This window comes from Bison bison, unplaced genomic scaffold (genome assembly GCF_000754665.1).
Source record: "Bison bison bison isolate TAMUID 2011002044 unplaced genomic scaffold, Bison_UMD1.0 scf7180017864166, whole genome shotgun sequence".
Classification (NCBI taxonomy): Eukaryota; Metazoa; Chordata; class Mammalia; order Artiodactyla; family Bovidae; genus Bison; species Bison bison.
Window position 1 is genome coordinate 2,883,798 of NW_011494738.1, and position 24,085 is coordinate 2,907,882.

The 24,085-nt window shown below is 41.5% G+C and overlaps 1 pseudogene; it reads left to right on the top strand.

Moving 5' to 3' along the window:
• Positions 1-341: 341 nt before the first annotated feature.
• LOC104989881 lies at positions 342-918 on the top strand (annotated as a pseudogene).
• The last annotated feature ends 23,167 nt before the right edge of the window (positions 919-24,085 follow it).

Genomic DNA, 24,085 nt, shown 5'->3' on the forward strand with positions numbered 1-24,085 from the left:
TCTGGTGCTGTTTCTCTTACAGTGAATCCACCCATGAGATAAGGTGGAATTCCCCCTTTTAAAGTCAAAATTAAATCATTATTTTACCAGATATCACTTCTGACTGCGCTGTGAATTCATGGCCCAGACAAGCAAAACACTTCATTTCTCGGGATCTTAAAATACTCTTTTGAAGGATCTCAGAGGAGCCTAAATTTCCCCCATATATTAAAATTGTGTGATTCGGGCTCTGCATCAGTTAACCAGAGTCTGTGTTGGTTGGGATCCGAGGTTTGGCCAGACAGACTGATCCAGGATTTCTCTGGGGAGAAACTCCACTCCAAGCTTGCTGACAGCCGAGGATGTTGAGCAAGGGGTCCTTGGCCTATGCGTCCCCTGAGAACTTGAGTGTTGGGGGCCCAGGGGCAGCAGCAGTGGTGCTGGTGAGAGCGAAGGCCAGGACGGCACCTTGGAGTGCAGCATCTGCCTGGACACAGCCATGGAGGCCACCATCAGCCTGGGCGGCCTCCTCTTCTCTTGGCCATGTTTACATCAGTGGCTGGAGACAAAACCTAACAGACAGGTGTGTCCCGTTGGCAAAGCTGGCATCAGCAACAACAAAGTCATCCTGTTCCACAGCAGGGGCAGCCCTGGGCGGCAGGCCCCCAGAGAGCAGACCCCTCCTCGCCCTCAAGGCCAGAGGCCAGAGCCGGAGAACAGAGGGGGATTCAAGGGTATGGATTTAGAGATGGTGGCTGCCAGATATATTTTGGAGTTGGGGTCTTTCCCTGTGGCATGTTTGCCACAGCATAGACCATGAACGATGGGTGGCCTCCTGCAGCTGTCCCGGGAATGCCCCAGTATGTGGACAAGCAGTTTCTTTTATGCCCCTTCCTCTTTGCGGTGCTGGTGATCATGTTCTGGTTATTGATTGCCTAATGCTGGGCTCCTGGCCCACATCCACAGCAGGGCCTTTGGATTGGTGATACTTCCTTGATGTTTTGCTTCCTGGCTAATCCTGACCTTTGGAAACAGTGGGGTCCGTGACATGTCAAGGAGTCTTGCTTCTCCATCAGAGTTTTGGGACTTAAGACCAACTGAGGACCCTGGAGTATGGCCACAGACCCTGCTGTAATCTCAGGCCTTAACATTGAGTCGTCCCTTACCAGTTATCCCGTGAAATCCTATTCCAGTGGGCTCAGCAGGTCTTGACTCTGCACAGGGAAGAGGCAGGAGGAGAACTATCAGTACAATTTCACTTGAAGTTAATATTACATAAACAAAGGGATGAACAAAATATGGAAACTTCCTTCCATCTCTTTATCCCTTGGTGAGTGGCCTCTGAAGTCAATTGTTGTTGTTGTTCAGTCACTAAGTCATGTGTGATTCTTTGCAACCCCATGGATTGTAGCACACCCGGCTCCTCTGTCCTTCACCATCTCCCGGACTTTGCTCAAACTCACGTCTGTTGATTTAGTGATGCCATCCAACCATCTCATCCTCTGTCACCCACTTCTCCTTCTGCCCTCAATCTTTCCCAGCTTCAGAGTCTTCCAATGAGTTGGCTCTTCCCATCAGGTGCCCAAAGGATTGTGGCACTCCTCATACAGAGGTTCCCCTTCCCCCTCCAGAAACAGACAGGGCTGTTCTGTCTTATTTCCTCCTCCTTCTCTTCAGAAGAGATGCAAGAAATTGCTGTCCTGTTAAGATCATAATTACAGCAGCTGGAGCTGGAGTCGAGTCATGAACTCACCAGAAACCTAAAGATCTTTCATTGCTTCTGGGCCATGCTCAGTGTCTTTGGCTCTAGAAATGTTTGAATGACCTCCTGATTTCCTGGCATAGATTATACCCAAAGACATGTGGTTGCCCATCAGCTTCCCCCAAAAACTGTGCACACCTGCCTCCTGCCTGAGGACACCAATGTAGGTGACTGCCCAGGTCAGAACTGACTGTTAGGAAAGACCTGCTCTCTGGACTTAGGTGGGATTCTGAGCTTGGATGCAGGGACAACTGAGCAAGCAGCCCATCCCCAAGGCTGCAGAAGCTCCTGGTGTATTCCTTTTCCAAAGGAAACTGGGGCCCTTGTCAAGTCATCCCAACAGCATATGGAAGACCACTCTCCTCAGAAGCCAAATTGTCCTTAATGAAGAGGGAGGGACAGGAGAGACCTGCACATAACTCTGATTTTTGTATGGCTCCAAGACCCCCCACATGTGTGCTGAAACCAGAGAAACACACGACTCTAGAGCAGGCAGCCCCTGGTGGTTGGTAAAGCCAGATACAGAGCCTAGGAGCCTTAGCACGAGGATAGAATGTATTCTTCCTGTGGAAATTCTCCCCTGGAAACTTCCATGGAGTTTTTCTTGTCAAACCCTTGATTTGATTTTCAACTTCACAAGCTTGTGGCTTCCCTGGTGGCTCAGATGGTAAAGCATCTGCCTGCAGTGCAGGAGACCCAGGTTCGATTACTGCATTGGGAAGGTCCCCTGGAGAAGGGAATGGCAACCCACTCCAGTATTCTCGTCTGGAGAATTCCATGGATAGAGGAGCCTGGCAGGCTACAGTCCATAGGGTCACAAAGAGTCAGACATGACTGAGTGACTAACACTTTCACTTTTCACAAGCTTACACAGTGAAGTGAGTTAAAAAGAGAAAAAACAAATATTGCATATTAAAGTGTGACTTTCCAGGTGGCACAGCATGGTGGTGTAGTTAAAGACTCTACCTGCCAATGTGGGAGAAAGGAGATGTGGGTTTGATCCCTGGGTCAGGAAGATTCCCTGGAGAAGGAAATTGCAACCCACTCCAGTATTCTTGCCTGGGGAATCCCATGGACAGAGGAGCAGGGCAGGCTACAGGCCATGGTGTCCCAAAGAGCTGGACATGATGGAACATAAATACATACACATTAATGCATATATATGAAGTCTAGAAAAATGGTATTGATGAATCTAACTGCAGGGAAGGGATGGAGACGAGATGTAGAAAATGGACTTGTGAATACAGTGAGGGCAGGAGAGAGTGGGACAAACGGAGAAAATAGGATTGACATATATACACTAGCATGTGTAAAATAGACAGTTGCTGAATTGGCAAATAACACAGGGACCCCAGCACAGTACTCTGTGATAACCTAGAAGGGTGGGAATGGGTGGGGGAGGGAGGCTGAATAGGGAGGTGATGTGTATATAATTATGCCCCTGTATTGTATGGCAGAAACCAACACGACATTGTAAAGCAATTTTCCTCCAATTAAAAAAAAAAACAACAAAAACGATATTGTAACAAATTCAATAAAGACTTTCAAAATGGTACACATCAAAAAAAATTTTTTTTTCTTTTTTCTTTTTTTCTTTTTTTTAAATTTTATTTAATTTATAAACTTTACATAATTGCATTAGTTTTGCCAAACATCAAAATGAATCCGCCACAGGTATACATGTGTTCCCCATCCTGAACCCTCCTCCCTCCTCCCTCCCCATACCATCCCTCTGGGTCGTCCCAGTGCACTAGCCCCAAGCATCCAGTATCGTGCATCGAACCTGGACTGGCATCTCGTTTCATACATGATATTTTACATGTTTCAATGCCATTCTCCCAAATCTTCCCACCCTCTCCCTCGTCCCAATCATAAAATTTTTTTTTAATTTTATGATTCTCTCAGTCATTTGGTTTCTGGAACACTAGGTTATGTGGTTCCTTACGTAACTTCCAGGAATGACAGGGGCATTTTAATTTGCTTCCTAGGAATGGCTGACTATTTTGGATTTTGTAAGCACATCTGAAAAATTTTAAACATGTTTTCTTTTATCCCATGGTTTGTGGGAGGAGATTAGCTCAGCTAATGAGGTCCATCTTTTCCCCTAATAATGTGAGTAAACTAAAGTTACGGTGCTATTAAAAATGCATTCAAATTGATTGGCAGAGATGCCTGTAGGTATAAAGAAGGGAAGGAAAGTGGAAAGATGGAAGGAAGGAAGAAAGGAAAAACAGACTGTCCTGGTAGAAGTTATAAAATGCAAAATATATGTATTAGAGCAGAAAAAGGCATCAGCAAAGTACAGCAGCAGAGAGTATTAGGGAAACCTTTTAAATCCATGATTCTAGCCACTTCTCTTCATAGGCATGGATCACATACTCAAAGAGATTAGATTACTTACCCAGAGTTTATGGTGGACAATAGCAGTGCCAGGACTGGGAAAATCAGGAATCAATTTTTGAATGCTCGTTATGCCAAGGGCTTAAAAAATGTTCTCTCCCAGTGTGATGGCTTGAATTGTAACCTCCTCCCCCAATTCCAGGTTCAAGTCCTAAGCCATAATACTCCAGAATGTACTGACTTTATTTGGAGATAGGGTTTTTTATAGAAGTAATCAAGTTAAAATAGCAATAGGGTCCTAATCCAACATGATTGGTGTTCTTATGAAAAGGGGAAATTTAGACATAGACATGGATATGGAGAGAACACCATATGAACTTGAAGATGGCCACCTACAAGCCAAGGGGAGGGGCCTGGAACAGAGCCTTCCCTCACAGCTCTTGGAAGGAACCAAGCCTGCTAACCCCTTGGCCTTAGAATTTTGGTCTCCAGAACTGTGGTACAATGTTTTTGTATTTTAAGCTACCCGGTTTGTGGTACTTTTTTATGACAGCTCTAGAAATTGATTTGGAGAAGGCAATGGCACCCCACTCCAGTACTCTTGCCTGGAAAATCCCATGGATGGAGGAAAATACTCAGATAGCCACGATGGGGTCGCTAAGAGTTGAACAAGACTCAGCGACTTCACTTTCACTTTTCACTTTCCTAACATTGGAGAAGGCAATGGCAACCCACTCCAGTGTTCTTGCCTGGAGAATCCTAGGGACGGGGAAGCCTGATGGGCTGCCATCTATGGGGTCGCACAGAGTTGGACACGACTGAAGTGACTTAGCAGCAGCAGCAGCAGAAATTGATTGATCCCAGGACTTCCCTGGTGGCTCAGTGGTAAAGAATCTTCCTGCCAATGTAGGAGACACCAAAGATGCAGGTTCAATCCTTGGGTCAGCAAGATCCCCCAGAGTAGGAAATGGCAACCTGCTCCAGTATTCTTACCTGAAAAATTCCATGAACAGAGGAGCCTGGTGGGCTGTAGTCCATGGGGTCGCAAAGAGTTGGACGTGACTGAGCATGCATGCATGCACATCCTATTAGGCAGACATTGTTTTCCCTGACTTGTAGGAGGAGCCTGAATGGTGTTAACCTGGGGATTTGGGACCACAGTCTAGGTGAGTCAGATTTGGAGGTCACACCTCTTCTGTTATGTGAGGTGGCTCCTCTGGGAGGGTGAGTTACAATGCAAATGGATATCCTGTGTCCCTCCTTTGTCCCATAGTGTTTCTGCATGAAACTCCCAATTAAAAACCTCAAAGCATTTAGTGACCATTCAACTTCCTTCACAGTCAAGTTATGTAGTCTTTCTTTTAAAGAGAGGGTTTTTTCGTCAAGTGTTTGCAACTGTGAGAATAGGTAGGCCTTGGATAGAGAGAGCTAAGCCCTCAGCTTTAGCAGTTGGAGAATTTAAACACTTCACCCTCTCCAGTGGTTCATTTCACTTTGAACCCAAATGCCTACAGCTGCAACTAGAAATAGTATAATCAGTCAAGTGTCGGGTCACGTCCTGCAGAAGTTAAGATGCAGCTCTTCTTTTCAACAGGAGAAAGCCCACTGTGAATGGGGCTAAAATGTGAGGTTAGAAGGCCTGCCGGAGTGATATTAAACAGTGTTAAAAGCAGTTTCGTTGCAGGAGATATGTGTCTGTACCTAGGTGGTTCCACTTCTAGAAACAGAGTTCTAACAAATAGTTTCTCTCAATGGTAGTGCATAAGCTCTGGTAGATTTCTAAACTGAGATAATGATTTTATAGAAAAATTATGTTTTATAGAATCATGTTTTGTAGAAGAAGCACATTTATGTACTTGAAATTTTTTTGTGTTTTGAAATGTCTAAATTTCAGCTTTCTAGCTGTGAAATGTGGTAAAAGCTCCTTTATGGGATTGTGAGGGTGAAATAAGATGTGTGTTGGGAGGTTTGGGAAAGTTAAGAACCCAACTCTAAGGGGGAGTTTTAACCAGACTGTAAGTTTACCCAGGTAAACATTAAAACAGCCATAGAATCCATTGATTCAAAGTTATAGCAAAAGTTCCTTCCTCCTAATTTTGAGTCTGGACTGAGTGTACTTGTGTATATCATGTTTTGACCCTTTAGGGGAAAAGCAAATTTAAGGTCTTGATATTATTAACTGGTATCAACTCATAGTTGATAAATAACTTAAAGCTACATCTAAAGGTTTTCTATTTGTCTTTGTGTTCCTGGCTCTAATGAATCAGACATGATTTGCACTGGTCACTGTCCAAAGTTTGAGTGAAAAAAAATGGTTAAGAAGGCAACTGGCTATGTCATACTCAGAGTGCAAAACCCAGCCACACAGCACAATGTCTCACTGTTCTTTCTTCCAAGCCATCTGGATGGGTTTATGGGAGTCAGGAGGAAAGGAGAGGTCATATGAGATTTGGAGAAACTTTATGGTTGGAGGTGGCAGAAGGTGCCTGCCAAAGTAGGTGTGTGAGATCAAAGTATATGGTGGTGGTTGAGACTGTGGCTCTAGAGATAAGCTTTCTGGGTTTAACTCTAAGCCTTGGTCTCCTCGTCCCTAAAATGGGAATGACAGAAGTGTGCTGATGAAATGAGTCACCCTTGTAAGCCTCTGAGGCCATTCTCACTGTGCTCACTGCCGGTTTTCCTTACTCTCTTCTAGGGATGGTTGGTTTCTGTGTCCTCTCCCCCATCAGGCTCTGAGCTCCTTGAGGAGCCTCCTGGATTCTTCTTCATCTTTTTATCTTCTTACATAAATATTGTTGAGTGGATGAGCTATAAGAGCTCTGGAGTATTGTTCACCTTCACTCTCAGCCTCAGCTGACATTCCCACCATTGAGGATAAGGTGGAAGTAAGTTAGACAGGATTTGTTCAGTCAGAAAATTGCAGAAGTTAGAATGGATAATGGCTTACATTTTTGAAACTCTAATTCTCGATGTAGATAAGACATGCAAATATAACAGATCATGGATAGCACCTCAGTGTCAGTTGCAATTGTTTTAAAAGTTAAGGCTGAATGGTGAGTAGGAACTATAGTTAATATATTGTAATAACCTATAATGGAAAATAATCTGAAAAAGAATGTATATATATATATATATATGTATAACTAAGGGTCAAAAGAGGCATTGAAGGTTTGTTACTATTTAGAGAGTGTAGCAAGTGTCTGCTTAGAACAAAGTGGCTGAATATAAAATTTGTCTTCAAGGAGCAGCACCAAGGGTAAGGTCATTCTTTTACAGATATTGAGCGGCTCATTTGTCATTACGGTCCTATGCTGTCCTGCCTGTGTCTTTCTTTCTGGCCTCGAGTGGCCTTGCCTTTGTCTCCATCCCATCCTTCCTCTCTTGCTGTGTTAGGGGTGTTGGTGTCATGCTGGTCCTGTCATAAGGGAGGGACCACTTGTCCTGATACTTCCCAGCTTTCACTCTTTCCTTATCCCACATTGATCAAAGCAAAGTAAGCACTCAATAGATGTTGGCCGAATTTAGTTCCTGTCTCCCTCTCTTCTGCCCTCTCTTTTCCCCAAGGCCAAACAGGCCAAAACCAGACACATCTAGCTTTGAGACTCATGAAATTCAACACATTTTCTAGGGTCAGAAATGAAGTATTAGATTAGCTCACATGCTGTGAGGAATAGTAAATAAGCAGTGGGTTTTATACCCACAGTGAGTTTACATTTTCCCAGCTCTCAGCTTTGAAGTCTTATTGATCTGTAAAAGGAAACATAGGGCTATTATCATAAATCCCCCAGAATACAAGGGTCCTGCAAATAGATTCAATGGCGTGAGTTTGTGTGCTGTGAATTGTGGGGGAGGTGGACTTGGAAGTGGAGGGGTGGGCTGTTCCGTGGGGACAGCTTCCTCCTCTGCTGTCACTACTGGAGCCACCGAGAGGTTGTGAAGCTCATGATCTGTGTGTTTCTGTGTCTGTCTCCTCACTCCTTGTTCATGTAGGATTTATGAAAATGGTTTATTGGAGGGTAGAGTCTGATTGTCCTTTAGAAATTATATTTTTGAAATTTCTTGTATGACTTGACTTTTTGCAGAAAGATTTATAAACTTAAAATTTAAATGGTGTGTGTTTGTGTGTGTGTGTGTGTGTATGTGTGTGTAGTGTGTGTATGTGTGTGTGCAGTGTGTGTATGTTGAGAGTGTATACTAGGAAGGGCCCAGGAATGGTTTAGAACCAGCTGGGCCAGTTCTACATTCAAGATAAAAACAAGAAAAGAACCATTTATCCTATTACGGAAAAGAATCTGAAAAAGAATACACAGACACACACATATAAGGAAAGAAGGAAGTATTAGTTGCTCAGTTGTGTCTGACTCTTTGTGACCTTACAGACTTTAGCCCATTAGGCTCCTCTGTCCATGGAATTCTTTAGGCAAGAATACTGGAGCAGGTTGCCATTCCTTCTGCAGGGGATCCTCCCGACCCAAGGATTGAACCCAGGTCTCCTGCATTGCACGCAGATTATTTACTGTCTGAGTCACCAGGGCAGCCTATATATATATACGTATATACATATGTATACACATGTATATATATATACACACACACATACACACACACATAATTAAAGGTCAAAAGGGGCATTGAAGGTTTGTTACTATTGAGAGGTGGAGAAGGCTCTTGAGAGTCCTTTGTACTGTAAGGAGATCCAACTAGTCCATCCTAAAGGAGATTAGTCCTGAGTGTTCACTGGAAGGACTGATGCTGAAGCTGAAACTCCAATACTTTGGCCACCTGATGTGAAGAACTGACTCAATTGGAAAAGACCTTGGTGCTGGGAAAGATTGAAGGCAGGAGGAGAAGGGGATGACAGAGGATGAGATGGTTGGATGACATCATGGACTCAATGGACATGAGTTTGGGTAAACTCTGGGAGTTGGTTGTGGACAGGGAGGTCTGGCATGCTGCGGTCCATGGGGTTACAAAGAGCTGGACACGACTGAGCGACTGAACCGAGAGGGTGTAGCAAGTATCTGCTTAGAACAAAGTGATTGAATATAAAATTTGCCTTCAAAGAGCAACATCAAGGGTAAGGTCATTTTTTACAAATATTGAGCAGCAGTTGGGAAGGGCAGTTGGGAAACCTGTGTTCTACCTCTTTGGCTCTGTTCAGTGGAAGGACATGGACTGCTTCTTTGGTGCACCATGCCTAGTGGACTAGGTTGTAGGCACTTTCTTATTCTGCCTTGTGAACAAGCTCCCTTGGAGGCAGAGCTGTGCTAAGCAGTACTTCCTCAGCTATGTGCGTTCTTGCACTAAGAAGGGACCATGAATGTCACTTGCATATATGAGTGGACATAACACTGATGCACAGTACAACTCCATAGAAGGCAGCAATCAGTCTTTAAGCTGAGGAAATGTTTTTTTTTTATAAGATATATTAATAGAAAGTATTCATAAAGCAGCATTTCCCAAAGTTGAGTTCCATAGAAGACCAGTCTCTCTCCCCCAAAAATGCACAAAAAGGGTGGGTTTGGAGTCTAAGGTTTAGTATATTTGGGAAATGTTTGTGAACTAGATCTTCCTCTTGGAATTTCATGATGTAGACTAACTTGTCACAGGCTCTGAGAAATCTTACAGTGAAGACTGTCATCTAACTTTGTTTTATCTAGTGTTTCTCAAACATAGTTTACTTTGGAATAGTTCTTTTTTGCATAGTATCAATTAACATCCTAGATAATGATGTTTCTTGTAACACACTTTTGAAAGTGCTAAAGTACAAATCTTAGGGTTAGCAGGAGGAGGATTATTTTGAATTGTGCTGATTCTGGCAAAATTATTTTCTTCCTGTCAAAATATAGAGAGGCCTACAAAATGCCTTGTACTCAGTACTACACAGAAGGCAATATTTTGCAGTAGGTATTGTTGCCAAGTGAGCATTAGGGAAGCAACGCATCTCAGGGTTTCTGCAGTGGTACTGAATCTATGCAAAGGCAAAGGAAACAAGAATTGCTTTGAGTTGCAGAACTCTGGTACTGACTGACTCTGACCTGTTGCATAAATAGAATCTGAAGCTTCTCTGCAGCTGCTCAGTGAGTATTTACTAATTACCTACTAGTCTCTAACTCTCTGCTGAGCTCTGATGATGCAACTGAGAAAGGCTCAGCCTCTGTTCTTGCAGACTAGTGAGGAAGACCTTAAAGGACACAGGCAAAACCACTGTACCACAAGGCACCCTGTGAACGGGGAAGCCTAGTGGGTCATTATCTGCAAAGGAGAAGCCCCTAGTCGAACCTCACTGGGGCAGCAAAGTTTGTCAGAAGAAGGTGGCAGGCATGTAGAGGTGTGAAGGATGAAGGGGGCATTGGGAAGAGCATCACGGACAGAGGCAATGGCCTGTGCAAAACCTGGGAGGAGAGCCAACATGGCATGTTTGGAGAACTTAGAGTAGATGAGTGGGGCTAGAATGCTGTGTTTGAGGAGTATGACTGACTGATAGACAGAGTGCTATACATGTTACTGCTGGATCATGAGGGGCCCTGACTACCATGCTGCTGAGTGTTTTTTTTTTTTTTTTTAATCTCTGTGATTAGTTCAGGGACTGGTCCAAAGAGGCGAGCAGCCTGTGGGGACATCCTGGCATATGAATTGAACAGCTGAGAAATAGGAGGGACTGGATCAGTGGATGACTTAGGACCAGACAATAAGACAAAGATCTGGGTAAGAGTATATTCCCACACCCACCCATCTATGGATTTCAGTGACATTCTAGTGAGGAGAAATGAGCAGTTAGGCCAGAAGCCCCCCAAACCCATGCATAGTATTGGATGCTTGGTGGTTTATGTGAGTTCACACCTCTTTCTGTGGCCATATTATTTGTTAGCATTCTGTGTTATTTATTACAGAGTCCGCATTAATGAATTCTCAGCTAATCTTTCTTATTTATCTCCTCATTTATTCTGTAAGTGTTTATTGAGCATCTGGCAGGGCCAGGTGCTGAGGATATAATACATGACAAAAGTTACAGTCTGCCCTACAGTCTAGAGTGGGAGGCTGACGTTACTCAACGAATCTTAGTAATAAACATAAAACCACAATTGTGATAAGTGCCATGAAGAAGTAAGTACATGGTGGTGTGAGATCAGTCTTCAACATCAGGAAAGCCTTCCTTGACAAAGCAGGCTATAGGCTGACAACTGAAGAGTGAACACAAGTTAACTAAGTGTACAGGAGGGGAGAGCAAATAGGAGGTGGGAGCTTGGTGCATTCAAGCAACTGAAGGGAGTGTGGCTGGAGCCCAGGGAGTAAGGGGTGGTGGTGGTGCAGTAGAGACTGGGAGTTAGAAGATTCTAGTCTCTGTGGAGCCTCAGAGTTGTAAGGAATTTGCTTTTGTTCTAAGAGCAATGCACAAGCTTTGAACACTTTTAAACAAGAGGTTACGTCATCAGATTTCTGTTTTATTTTTCTTCGAATGCCAAGTATCTTCTATATCCTTTTATTATCATCATAATCTTTGTTTGCATCAAGATACATAGCAATGACAGCAGGTTTCTTTTTAAAGCTTTCTATTAAATACTAAATATCTTTCCCCATTTTAATTTTACGTTACTCTGCCGAGAAAAAAATTAAAACAAGTTATCTGAAGCTGGACACACTTCCATGATTAGCTGGGCTATGTGAAAGCTGGTGACTTTGTTCTTCCTGCTGTCTGAACATGTCCAGGCTCTAGAAAGTTGGGATCAGATTATAATTATTTTTGAAAAGTTTACTACAAATGGATGACCTGTTAGAAGCCAGGTTTCCAAATAAGGATGAGGGTAAGAGAGGGATATTTTCTTTCAGAAACAAAATTTCTGAAGAGTGTCAGTCCAAAAAACAGTTGCGGGAGGGGTAGAATCTCAACATGAGCTTCAAACTACTGTCTCTGTGACGGGATAGTAGTGGCCTTGCCGAAGCACAGGATGATCAAGGAGGGGGTCGACTAAGTTTGACTGTTCTCAACTGTGTTAGCTGGGGAATGGAGGAGTTTATTGCCCAGTGGGTGTCAAATGATTTGAAGCTTGATTGGTACTGAATTCTCTAAGAAGTTTCTTCTCAGATTTGTAATTTGAGGTTATGCTGATTGCATCATGGAGAATATAGTAGAGGGAGTGAGAATGGATCAGAGTGTGTAGACCTGGCTATTGTGAGAATCCAGGCTAAAGATGGTGGTACTTTGGACTAAAGTGGTGGGTGTGGAGGTAGAAAGAAATCAAAGCCTTCAAGCGCCATTTAGGGAGTAAGATTTGTGGTCATGGTGATGCATCGTGTGTAGAGCAGGGAGAGATAAGAGGTCTCCTAGACTTTGTGCAACTAAGGTAGAGATTTTAGAGAAATGATTGTACGATCAGTTTTAGTTACATAGGAGCTGAGAAAAGAGTTCTGGAGACTGAGATGTAATTTGAGAGCATTGGTGTTTGAAGAGTGGTTGGTGCTGTGGTACATGTGAAAAGTGTTTGGGAGACACTGAAGACAGGAGGACTCAAGCTGAGGAAAGACTTGAGGAGACCCAGTCTTCAGAGGAGCCTGAGAAGGACCAGCCAGAGAAGAGAAAAATCAGAAACATGAGGTATGAAAGAAAAGGGAAGTGATTACTTAAAAACAAAAGATGTGGTCATCAACGTTGATTTGCCATGGGAACATCAAATGTGATGAGGAATAAAAATGAAAATTGGATCTAGTAACATGGAGGTGATTGTTGACCTTAATGAGAATTGATTTTTTTAGAGAGGAGGGGCAAGGGTCTGAATGGAACATCTTTCATACTATCAGTCATAAGGACTCCCTCATGATTCTGGGTATTTTTGCTGTGAGCGACTTTGCTGTAGACATCTTTGCCACAAGCATTTTTGCCATATAACTTATTGGCTGTAAGGCCATTTTGCTGTGAAAGATAAAATAACTGGCTGAAGGTCTGGTTTGACAGTTTGGTTTCAACTGGTTGGAATGTGTTAGCATGTCTTTGGTTAGAAACATTACTGATGGCTTTATTGAGCTGACAGAGAGTTGAACCACATTTCCCATAGAACTTTGGAACATCTACCAACGGACATGTGACAATATGCCAAGAACAAATAATGGGATAGAAGCTTTCACAACATGACACAAACTTCAATTACCAATATGCATCCTAGTACTTGGAAATCGAGACTCCTCTTGATGAAGAAAAAGTGTGATGCCAAATGAGGAGATGAATCAACAAGCAAAAAAAAAAAAAATTTTTTTTTTAAGATTTTACTATCAATAAAAGATTTTGAAGACAAGTGCTTAGGTACAACTCACAAAATAAAATCAGTTATCTTCACAATATTGCCATGAATCTATACATGTTTTAAGTGTATTCAAATATTTTGTGTTTTGCAACAAATTCTTTTTAGTTTTCTTGTTCCTTTCTCATGTTTCATTATTTCCATTTTAATGACCCTCTTTTTTCATTATCTTAACTTTTATGGCAAAATTGCCTTATGGCTAATTAGTTATGCAATGAAAATGTTTGCTGCAAAAAATACTTGCATCAAAGATCTTTAGGGCAAAGGAACTTATGGCGAAAATATTGGACACATCCTTCATATACTGCAGTATAGAGGCAAGTAAACTAGATGGATTCAGTAGCTGTGTGTATTCCCAGGCCTGATACTCTGAGTGTAAGATCAGGTAAACAGTATCCTTTATACAGTGGTATGGAAATAAGCCCTTTCCTCTGGACTACATGTTGAACACACACACACACACTGAATGTGCTTTATTTAAGTGCCCTGAGGTACATGATTATCTTCTGTCTCACTTATCTTTAACTAAAGGGTATTCAATAGACTCTTGTTAGATTATAATTGCTTTTTTGTTTAAAATTATAGTTGTTTGTTTAAAAGTCTTTTGAAATACACTAAAATGCTGAAAGTGCTTCATCAAATTTTTCTGTGTTGAAATGAAGTAGAAGAATTATTAGACTTTATGTTGTTAAAAAAATAAAATCCTCTACTTTTACAGCCATCCCACAGAGAACCTGAAAAAAAAAAAGGAAAAACCCCACTTTTTTCCCAGAAGGCTGTAGCTGATTAGTTTTGGTAGATACTGAATGCCTTCAAAATTCCTGCTTAGGTCAGACTCCTTGAATATAATTTATCCTTTGTTTATCCTCTTGGGCAATGAGAATAAGAATTTGTCTCCAACTTATATTACCCCACTTTATTGAACCACTCTGCAAAAACTGAAGTGTGATTTACGGTAATGTTTCATAACAGCCAGTATTAATAAAATGGGTAAAGGTTTTGCAGGCTCTAAATTTTGGAGGAAAAAAGAATATTATAGATTGCAATTTAAAAAAGAACTGGGTTAAATTCAGTTTTCAGACACAAGGGCTATCTGTCTGCTTATATTTCTGCTGGTTGTGTGAAAAATGCATTAAGTATCACACACTTATTTAAAAGCCATTTTAATCTTATGTGACCAATGATAGAATGCCATATACTTTCAGAAGGCACATCCATTTTCTCGTTCTTGAGGGCAGTAGTTCTCCCCATGTGGTCCTGGGACCAGCAGCAGTAACATCAACTGGAGACTGTTGCATGTAATTCTGCAGCCCCACCCAAATCTATGGGCTTCCCAGGTGGCACAGTAGTAGAGAATTTGCCTGCCAAAGCAGGAGACAAAGGAGATTTGTCTTTTGATCACTGGGTTGGGAAGATCCCCTGGAGGAGGAAGTGGCGACACACTGCAGTGTTTTTTGCCTGGAAAATTCCATTGGCAGAGGAGCCTGGCGGGCTCCAGTACATAGAGTCATAGAGTCAGATAAGACTGAGTGCGTGCGTGCACAGGTACACACGCACACACACACACACACGGACGCACACAGCCCAGACCTACAGGAAGAGATACTCAAGGGCTGAGACCCAGAAATTCCTGTTTCAACAAGCCCTGCACATGGTGCTGATTCATGTACAAGTTTTTAGAGTCACTGATTTGGGGGAAGAAATATCTCAGTGTATGTATGTGTCTGTACGTGTATGTGTCCATACTAAAGTAAACATATTTAATTTTTATTTTAGTAAAATGTAAATAAACATTTACACCCCAAAATAAACGTCAAAAACTGTCTCAAAGGGAGAGGAGAAATCAGAATATTTTGCTCGCTCTATGAATGTATGCTCATTTCACTTTTGGCTCTTCATGGTTATAGTGTCCTGGGTTCTCCCTGAAGCAGTGGTTGTCCCTTGGATTGTCATTCAAGGATTCCAAGAACAGGGCTGTTGATGATTTACTCTTTGTTACACTCACCAGGGAGCACGGAGATCATTTCTTTTAAGATTCCATCTAAAGAGCACTTACCACAAGCCAGGCACTGTGCTAAGTGTAATTTACATTCAATATCTTGTTTAAGCCTCAAAACAACTCTTTAAGTAGGTATTTTAATCTCTACATCACACATTAGGACACTGAAGCTCAGAGAGGCTTAAAAATGTACTTGAGCTCACTCAGATGGTCAGCAGCAGACACAGGATTTAAACCTATGTATTTAGTTATTATATCTTGCCAATGTGGACGTCACCATCACAAAAGGGCTTTCTTGTTAGCTATTCCTGTCAATTTATACCTTGAAGCCCAGGGCTCCAGCTTTCTTTTCCCAACCATGATTGGCTTGGAGCTTTTGAATTTGATAATACCATATACTCAGTTAAATAAAGAGTCATTAGTAGGATACCCAAGGATGCTTTTGAGAATTGTGGAGAATGGAGGAGAGATGAACTCGAACATGAACATGAACACTTACGAGAAGCTGGAGGAAATGGGATCTTCATTATATAGTGGTAGAAAGCCCAGCAAAATTGTATCTTGCAATTCTGTGGAAAGTGGAATTTGGAAACGATGAAGGGGAATATTTAGCTGAGGAGTTTTCCACCACAGTGTTGAACACATACTCTGGTTTCTTTTTTGCTACTTATAGTAAGATGTGAAAGGGAAAAGACAAATTGAGGTAAGAAATTTTAAATAAAAAGGAACCAAGATTTGATGATTTGGGAAATTCTCAGCCTATCTGGATTGCAGAAGGTGTTAAAATTAAGAGATTAGCAGACAGAAAATTGTGTTTTCAAGAAAAATCTGAGACTGTGGCTGGACAAACTTCTGCTAATACCTCAGAAAGATCAAAAGGTCAACCTTCAGTCACAGAAGAACTTCTTTGAAGAGATTAAATTTCCTCAGAGAATGATTGGGGCCATATTAGTTTCCCGGGATCCACCATTTATATTTGTAAACCGGGGATGAGAAGGCAATGGCACCCCACTCCAGTACTCTTGCCTGGAAAATCCCATGGATGGAGGAGTCTGGTAGGTTGCAGTCCATGAGGTCGCTAAGAGTCGGATTCGACTGAGTGACTTCCCTTTCACTTTTCACTTTCATGGATTGGAGAAGGAAACGGCAACCTACTCCAGTGTTCTTGCCTGGAGAATCCCAGGGACCGGGGAGCCTGGTGGGCTGCCGTCTGTGGGGTCGCACAGAGTCGGACATGACTGAAGCGACTTAGCAGCAGCAGCAGGGATGAGAAATTTGGGTATTTTCTAGTTTTTTTGTTTGTCCGTTTGTTTTTAGTTCCACAGGCTCCTCCATTGCTCTACTGAAGTACATTCTCTTTAATCAGTGGTGCCTATATGGAGGGATGGAATTGGTTGGTGTGTGTTCATATGGTACGCCTCCTTTGTTGCCATGGGACCTTTTATTTCCACAAGGTACCAGAGCATGCCTGTCCCCAGAAGGGCACCTCCTCGACTATACACTCTCAAAAGCTTTCCTTTTAATTTTCCAGATGCCAGTTTTCCCATCTGAGACCTGTTTTTAGTATGTTTCCACTTAGGGTGGATTCTCTACTTCTGGGGTTTATTCTGTCCAGTTCCTACTACTCCCAGACCTTCTCTGCCTTCCCTCCTCTCCCCTCTTATCCCCTTCCTTCTCCTCTCTTTCCTCTCTTCTCTGCCCTGACTCTCCACTCGGGATTTGGATATTTATTTCCTTATTTACAAGTAATTTGAAGTTTGTAATATTTTTGGATTCATATTATTGGTTTGGATCATGAGCAGTTGTATTTGTTCTCCTTGTCGATGTGTATATTTTTGTAGAAGGTGGAGAGATTCACATTTAAGTGACTGCATTATTTTATGGCAGGGATTTTAAGCCTTGGTGTATCCTTGACATTTTGGGAGAGATCACTTTCTATAGTGCGGGGCTGCCCTGTGCATTCTAGGAGGTGATGACAGGTTGAAATCCTAATGGAGTCATCACACTTCAGGCATACAAAGTGGAGTCGGGGTGGAGGGCATTGAGGACCTGGTCCCAGACACAACCCTGTCTCACTGAGAACTTGAACTTTCTGTGAACTGTACCAAAGTCAAGGATGCTGCCAGCCATTTTAAACATCAGCGTCTGTAGATGCAAACTTGTGGTCTCAAGGTTGTTTTCTCTTTTAACTGTTCAGCCATTTCAGGCTACAACCAATCCTTGCCTAACAGGCACCCTTGCTTCTTGCCTGCTCCAATTATAATTCTCGACAAACAACTTATGTAACCAACTGTGACCTTGAGCTTTTAACCTTTATAAGCACTCTCTATTTTGTAGTCCAGAGGAACAAAATTTAAACGCTTCTTAAATCTGTGTCTCCCAGGCTGCAGTCTTAACAAACCCCAAGTAAACACCTTTTTACTTCAATAAGGTCTTCATTTCTGAAATTTTGGTTAATAGATGTTTAGCAGCATCCCTGGCCTTTACTCACTACGTGACAGAAACAGCCATCTCCCTGGTGTGACAACTCAAGATGCCTTTGGACATTGCTAAATGCCCTCAAAAGGGAAAATCACCCCTCAGTTGATCACCACTGTCATATAGGGATTTCTTCTGTCTCCTTTTGCTTCACTTCTATAATTTATTGGAGACTTTCTCGATTTTATTTTTCATTTCTATCATCATGATTTAATATTCGTTGTTGTGCTCAGTGTTCCTTTTTAAAAAATGAAAACTATATTTTTATTTTTTCCATGAATGCAGTATCTTTTCTTTTAAAAGCATTGTTTATAGCTATTTATTATTTTTAATACTTTATATTAAAATCAGTTATTTAAAATTTTGACATATGGTTGATTTACAATGTGTTAATTTCTTCTGAACAGCAAAGGGACTCAGCTCTACATATATATATATTTCATATTCTTTTCTATTATGGTTTGTCACAGGATATTGAATAAAGACCTTGTTGTCTACCCATCCGATTTAAAATAGTTTGAGTTGTTTATTGTTTTGATTGCTGCTTTGACTAGCTTTGTTTCCTCTAAGTTCTCTTGTTCTGTTAGTTTATTTTGTAGTCATTCTTCTGGGAGAGTTGTTCTAATGTTTGATCACCCTTGGGTAATAATTCATACCTAAGAGTGAAGCACCACAACACTAACTGGAACCTGTTTGTGTGTGCATGGGGCATATTTTCTGGTTTTCATGTAGGGTCATTGGATGATAGTGATCCCACTTCATTGAAGAATCCTTAATATCAGTATCTATTGGTCTTTTGACCTGATTAGTTTTGCCAGGGAGGATGTGTGTGATCAATTTTCTGCTGGCCAGTTTGGGTGAGGCTCAAGAGAAGGGACCAGGGGTGGAAGGTAAGGTGGTGGTGGGTTGTGGTCTCACCTTTTTGTGTGTAGATTTTTCCTTTATGTCTCTGGCTTTTCAGTAAAATACTTTCCAACCTTTGCCAGGTTCCTCTGACGCCAAATCCTTCATGGCTTAATTCTCTCTGAGGGTAAACATGTAATCTTCTGCTGGGATATAGAAGGAGATCTGGGGATTTGTTGCCCCAGATTTTGAACTAATTTTCCTGTTTTTCAGTCCTATTTCTTATCCTTAGAGACACCTGATGCCTGCAGTTTTCGAGCATTGCATACTTCTATTTTTCTAACACCTATTCCCAAAGGAATAACTTTTTGTTTTCTGTGGTCTTCTAGGTCAGCTGCCTCTTACCTGTTTTTCAGCTCTTAAAACATTTTTTTAAATGGGAAAGAGTTGAGATATATACAAATACACAGCAGCCTTTTGTGCAAATAGATGAATATATTCCATCCATTGTGTTCAACTGGAACGGCAACATCTTTACTGTAGGATATTGGCTCACAAAGTGTCCTTGGATCAGCAGCATCTACATCTCCTTGAAATGTGTTACCAAAGCAAATTCTTGAGCTTCATCCCAGACCTTAGGGATCAGAAAACCTGGGAATGGGGCCCAACAATTGGTTATTACAGCCTTCCAGGTGATTCTGATGCACTCAAGTTTGAGGATCACATCCATCATAGATGACCATTAGAACTTTCTAAAAATCAAGACATCTGCCTAAATAAACTATTACAAGATCTAACATTCTTTCCAAACTTTTTTTCTGTTTTAGGGAAACAATTTAGTTTTTCAGTTTTTTGGTTCCTATGAGCTCATTTCTAAGATATCTGGGAATTGAAAGGGCATTTTAATTTTAAATATATTTGATTTTGGACATTTGCTGTTTTTGTAATGTCTGCTTATTTTCCAAGCGAATATTTTGGTATTCCCTAAAAGGCTGCTCATAATTTGAAAATCATTTTTTATTTCTGTTTTTCCTTTATACCCTATTTAACTACATTGCCCTCTATAACCCCTTAAATGGAATTCAAATGCATTTCAATTACTTATTTCAATGTTTTTTGAATATTTTTCATTTTTGTAGTTATATATTATAGAACACTATGTATCCTAGAACTCTAATTAAAATTCCTTGTTTACCTCTATTTCCTCTCAACTCACTTTCCAAATGTCAATATCTTCAGCTTTTCTTGCCTCAATTTTAAGCTACCTAACAAGAGTAAATATTGAGATGAATTTTTTCCTTTTTATCCTGGAATATTTATTATTATTTTTAGAATTACAAGAAACGGGATGAGTTAGAGAACCTTTCTCTTACTCATACTTAATGTTTACCTGTCTTTGTCCTCACCTGTCAACAGCTTGAGCCAGGAGCATAAATCTGGGCCTCAAGAATCCACAACTTGCAGTGTGATCTTAGTGATGACACTGGGCATATCAGTGCCTCCTAATAGCTGACTTCAAACGTAGGAAGAGGAACACCAGGGCACAGCTTCTAAGAATAAACTATCTTAGCGATTACATTTGTGTAAACCTATTTGCAGTTTTTTTAAAAAAAAAAATATTATAGTTAATCTTTTTTTTCATTTTTAAACTTTACATAATTGTATTAGTTTTGCCAAATATCAAAATGAATCTGCCACAGGTATACATGTGTTCCCCATCCTGAACCCTCCTTCCTCCTCCCTCCCCATACCATCCCTCTGGGTCGTCCCAGTGCACCAGCCCCAAGCATCCAGTATCGTGCATCGAACCGTAGGGTAGGTAAGTAGGGTCAGTTGTGTCTTTATTTGCTTTACAGATGAGGGAACGAGATAATTAGGTAACTGGGACAAGGTTTTTATCTTAGTTTACTAGGGCCAGCATAACAAACTACCACAGGCTGGGTGACTTATACAGTAGGAATTAATTTGTAGTTCTTATAGTTCTGGAGGTTAGAAGTCTAGAACCAAAGTGTCGGCAGACTTGGTTCCTTTTGAGGCCTCTCTTTGTTTGCTGCTGTCCATCTTCTGTCTGTCTCAGTGATCTTTTCTCTCTGTACGCATATCCCTGGTTTCTCTCTCTCTCTCTCTGTGTCCATAGTCCCTCTCTTCAGGCTATTATTCACACTGGCTTGGGGCCCATCTAATGGTCTCATTTAACTTAATCACCCTTCTAAGGCCCTGTTTCCAAACACAGTCATATTCTGAGGTTCTGAGGGCTAGACCTTCAACATAGAAATTTGGGGAAACATAATTCAGATCATAACAATAATAGGGATCAGTGGTTCCTCTGATGGCAAGACCAGCTCTTTCTAATTGACCATGATGGAGGAGAAAGTACAAGATGAAGTTGGAGATAGACAAGAGAAGTAGAAAAATGAAAGAAAGTCCATTTAGGACAAATGCCAGTCAAGATGGCTTCAGGCTATTCTCCAAGGAAACTTCTTGTCTCAGTCTTTCTAAATTGTTTAGATTTCTAATTTACTTTCCTGTTCTTAAAAAAATCTGTTCTGTACCTAGCAGATGTTTGTGCTTCCTCTTTAAGCTCTATTGAAAAGCTTCTAATACTGCTCTCTGGCTCAGCTTGAGCTTTTGTAAGTAGAGAGACAAAGTTGCTCTTTCAAACTCAAGCAAATCTGCATCTAACTATTTTTAGGTGGTCTGTCTCCTAAAAGCAACATAGAGCTTGAGGAAGTCTGTGATGTTTATGGCTTTCAGGTGCTAGAAAGTCTTGAGCTCCACATAAAGTGCACTCTTCTGCTTGAAGTATTCCCTGTCCTGCTGTTCTGTTGCTAAAAGCTTCAGGGTTTGTAAATTAACGTAGTACCAGATTCTCTCTTTCTGCAAATTCCCAGCCAGTTTTCCTCCTCACTATTTTTGGATTTTAACAAAATAAGATTCTTCTCTCACTGAAGACAGTGAGAAATTACCCTTCTTTCCCCCAAATTATATAATAGAATTTAAGAATGACTGAGATTCATTTTTAAACTGTGTTTTACTGAAGAAGCACAGATGTGCCAAGAAAGTAGGGTTTAGTCTCTGGGAATATGAACATTTTCAGAAACTTTGTGTCCTTAAATCTCTTTTCCTATTTCTTAAACTATGCACAGGAGTCATTTGAGGATCAGATTTAATGTGTGAAACATTAAAGCCCAGGTTTTAAATTGGAATTTCTGAAAGTGTGGACTGGGCCACATCAGAATCCCTTGGTGTTTACATGAAAATTTCTTGGTGTGTTTGTTAAAAATGCATATATTAGCCATAGACTTCCTGATTCACATTCCAGGATTCTGAATATAACAAGCACCCGGGAACTTTTCCACACCCAAGTGTTAAGAAGTACTGCTTTGAATGAGTGTCTGTTAAAATTAATCTTTTTTTCTGCCTTTTTCTTGTTCTAAATCTGCTTTCAGTTTTGACACATGGTTGTAATAGAATCAATCCAGTCTACTATGTACCTAAAGTTTACACTTTGCACATGTAGATATTTGGTAAGTGCTAGTGTTGATGGACAGGGAGGCCTAGTGTGCTGCAGTGAGATCATGGGGTCTCAGAGTCAGAGTCCGACAGGAGTGACTGACTGATCTGAACTGAACTGATGTGTATACACCAGGCTTTCCAGGTGGCGCTAGTGGTAAAGAACTCTCCTGCCAATGTGGGAGATGCAGGTTTGATCCCTGGGTTGGGAAGATCCCCTGGAGGGGGAAATGGCTACCCACTCCAGTATTCTTGCCTGGAGAGTTCCACAGACAGAGGAGCCTAGTGGGCTACAGTCCGTGGTGTTGCAAACGTCGGACATGACTGAAGCAACTTAGCACGCTTGCATGCAGGTATATGCACGTGTGTGCAACCTAAGGAATGGATGTGTTTGTCATGCAGTCATGTCTGACTCTTTGTGACCCCAGGGACTGTAGCCTGCCAGGTTCCTCTGTCCATGGAATTCTCCAGGCAAGAATACTGGAGTGGGTTGCCATTTCCTTCTCCAGGGGATCTTCCTGAACCAGTGATAGAACCCAGGTCTCCTTCATTGCAGGCAGATTCTTTACCATCTGAGCCATGGAGTGCTTTAATAGAAGAGATAAACACAATATGTGAAGGAGTCCATCTGTGCTTTAGGTTTTATCCTATCTTAGTCTTTTTCTTGGTGAAGGAAATGGCAACTCACTCCAGTACTCTTGCCTGGAGAATCCTGTGGACAGAGGAGCTTAGTAGGCTGCAGTCCATGGGGTTGCTAAGAGTTGGACACTACTGAGTGACTTTACTTTCATGCATTGGAGAAGGAAATGGCAACCCACTCCCGTGTTCTTGCCTGGAGAATCCCAGGGATGGGGGAGCCTGGTGGGCTGCCACCTATGGGGTCACACAGAGTCGGGTATGACTGAAGCGACTTAGCAGCAGCAGCAGCCTTTTTCTACTGGGAACCTGAGTTTTCTTTGGTAACCCCTCTGTGCATAAATAAAGCAATAGACTAATGGCTCTTGCAAAGTTTGTGGATACCTCTGAGGGGGGCTGGCTCATGATGGATAACTCTCTACTCAAGGATCTGGTGGTTCAGTAACTGTAGTGGAAGCATGTTCTGCCATTTGTCCTGTGACTTCTTGAACCCCATGTTCCATAGTGGCATGTTCTCGCAATTTTACTAGCAGATAATTCAGCTATACCTTCTAAAATTATAGGCATAGGCTGTGCCTACTAAAAAAATGCTAATGACTGTGTTCCTGAGTCATTCATTTTTTTGTGATTTCTACTCCTACAAGGGAAGAGCTAAAGCCTTCTTTTCTTTCCTGCCCTACAAGGCTATAAATGGTCTCAGAAGCTTCTGTATTTTGGGGATTCTAGAGGCAAATGCTAAGGGAGCTCTTGGGAAAGATTTGGTTTAGGAACGCTGTTTTAACTAGTCATTCATTGGACTGATCATTGAAAGAACAGTGAAAGGTAACCCTGGGGTCTGAGTCTGATGACTGGATCATTCTATGAGTGGCGATCTTATGAGGGTAGGTGAGTTTTATGGAGGAAACATCCAAGAGGATATATCCAACAGGATGTCCAGAGAGGGGGACACTGCCTTAGATATTTGGTAAAGTTAGACCTTCAGAGTTGGGAAAAGTTTATGACAGCTGCTGAAAGGAATGGAACAATGACTAAAGAATCGTAAGCCCTATTATGGGCTTCATTGGTTTTAGATACCTTGGTTCTAGAGTGCAATCAACAGAATAATTATAGAACTATCTCTTGCTATACTCCAGGGCCAGAACATGTGAAATATGAGTCTCAAGACTATTGTGTCTTGATTATTCTTCTAACTGAAGCTATTGATTCTAGTCATAAATGTTCTAGGTTTTCACTCTATTA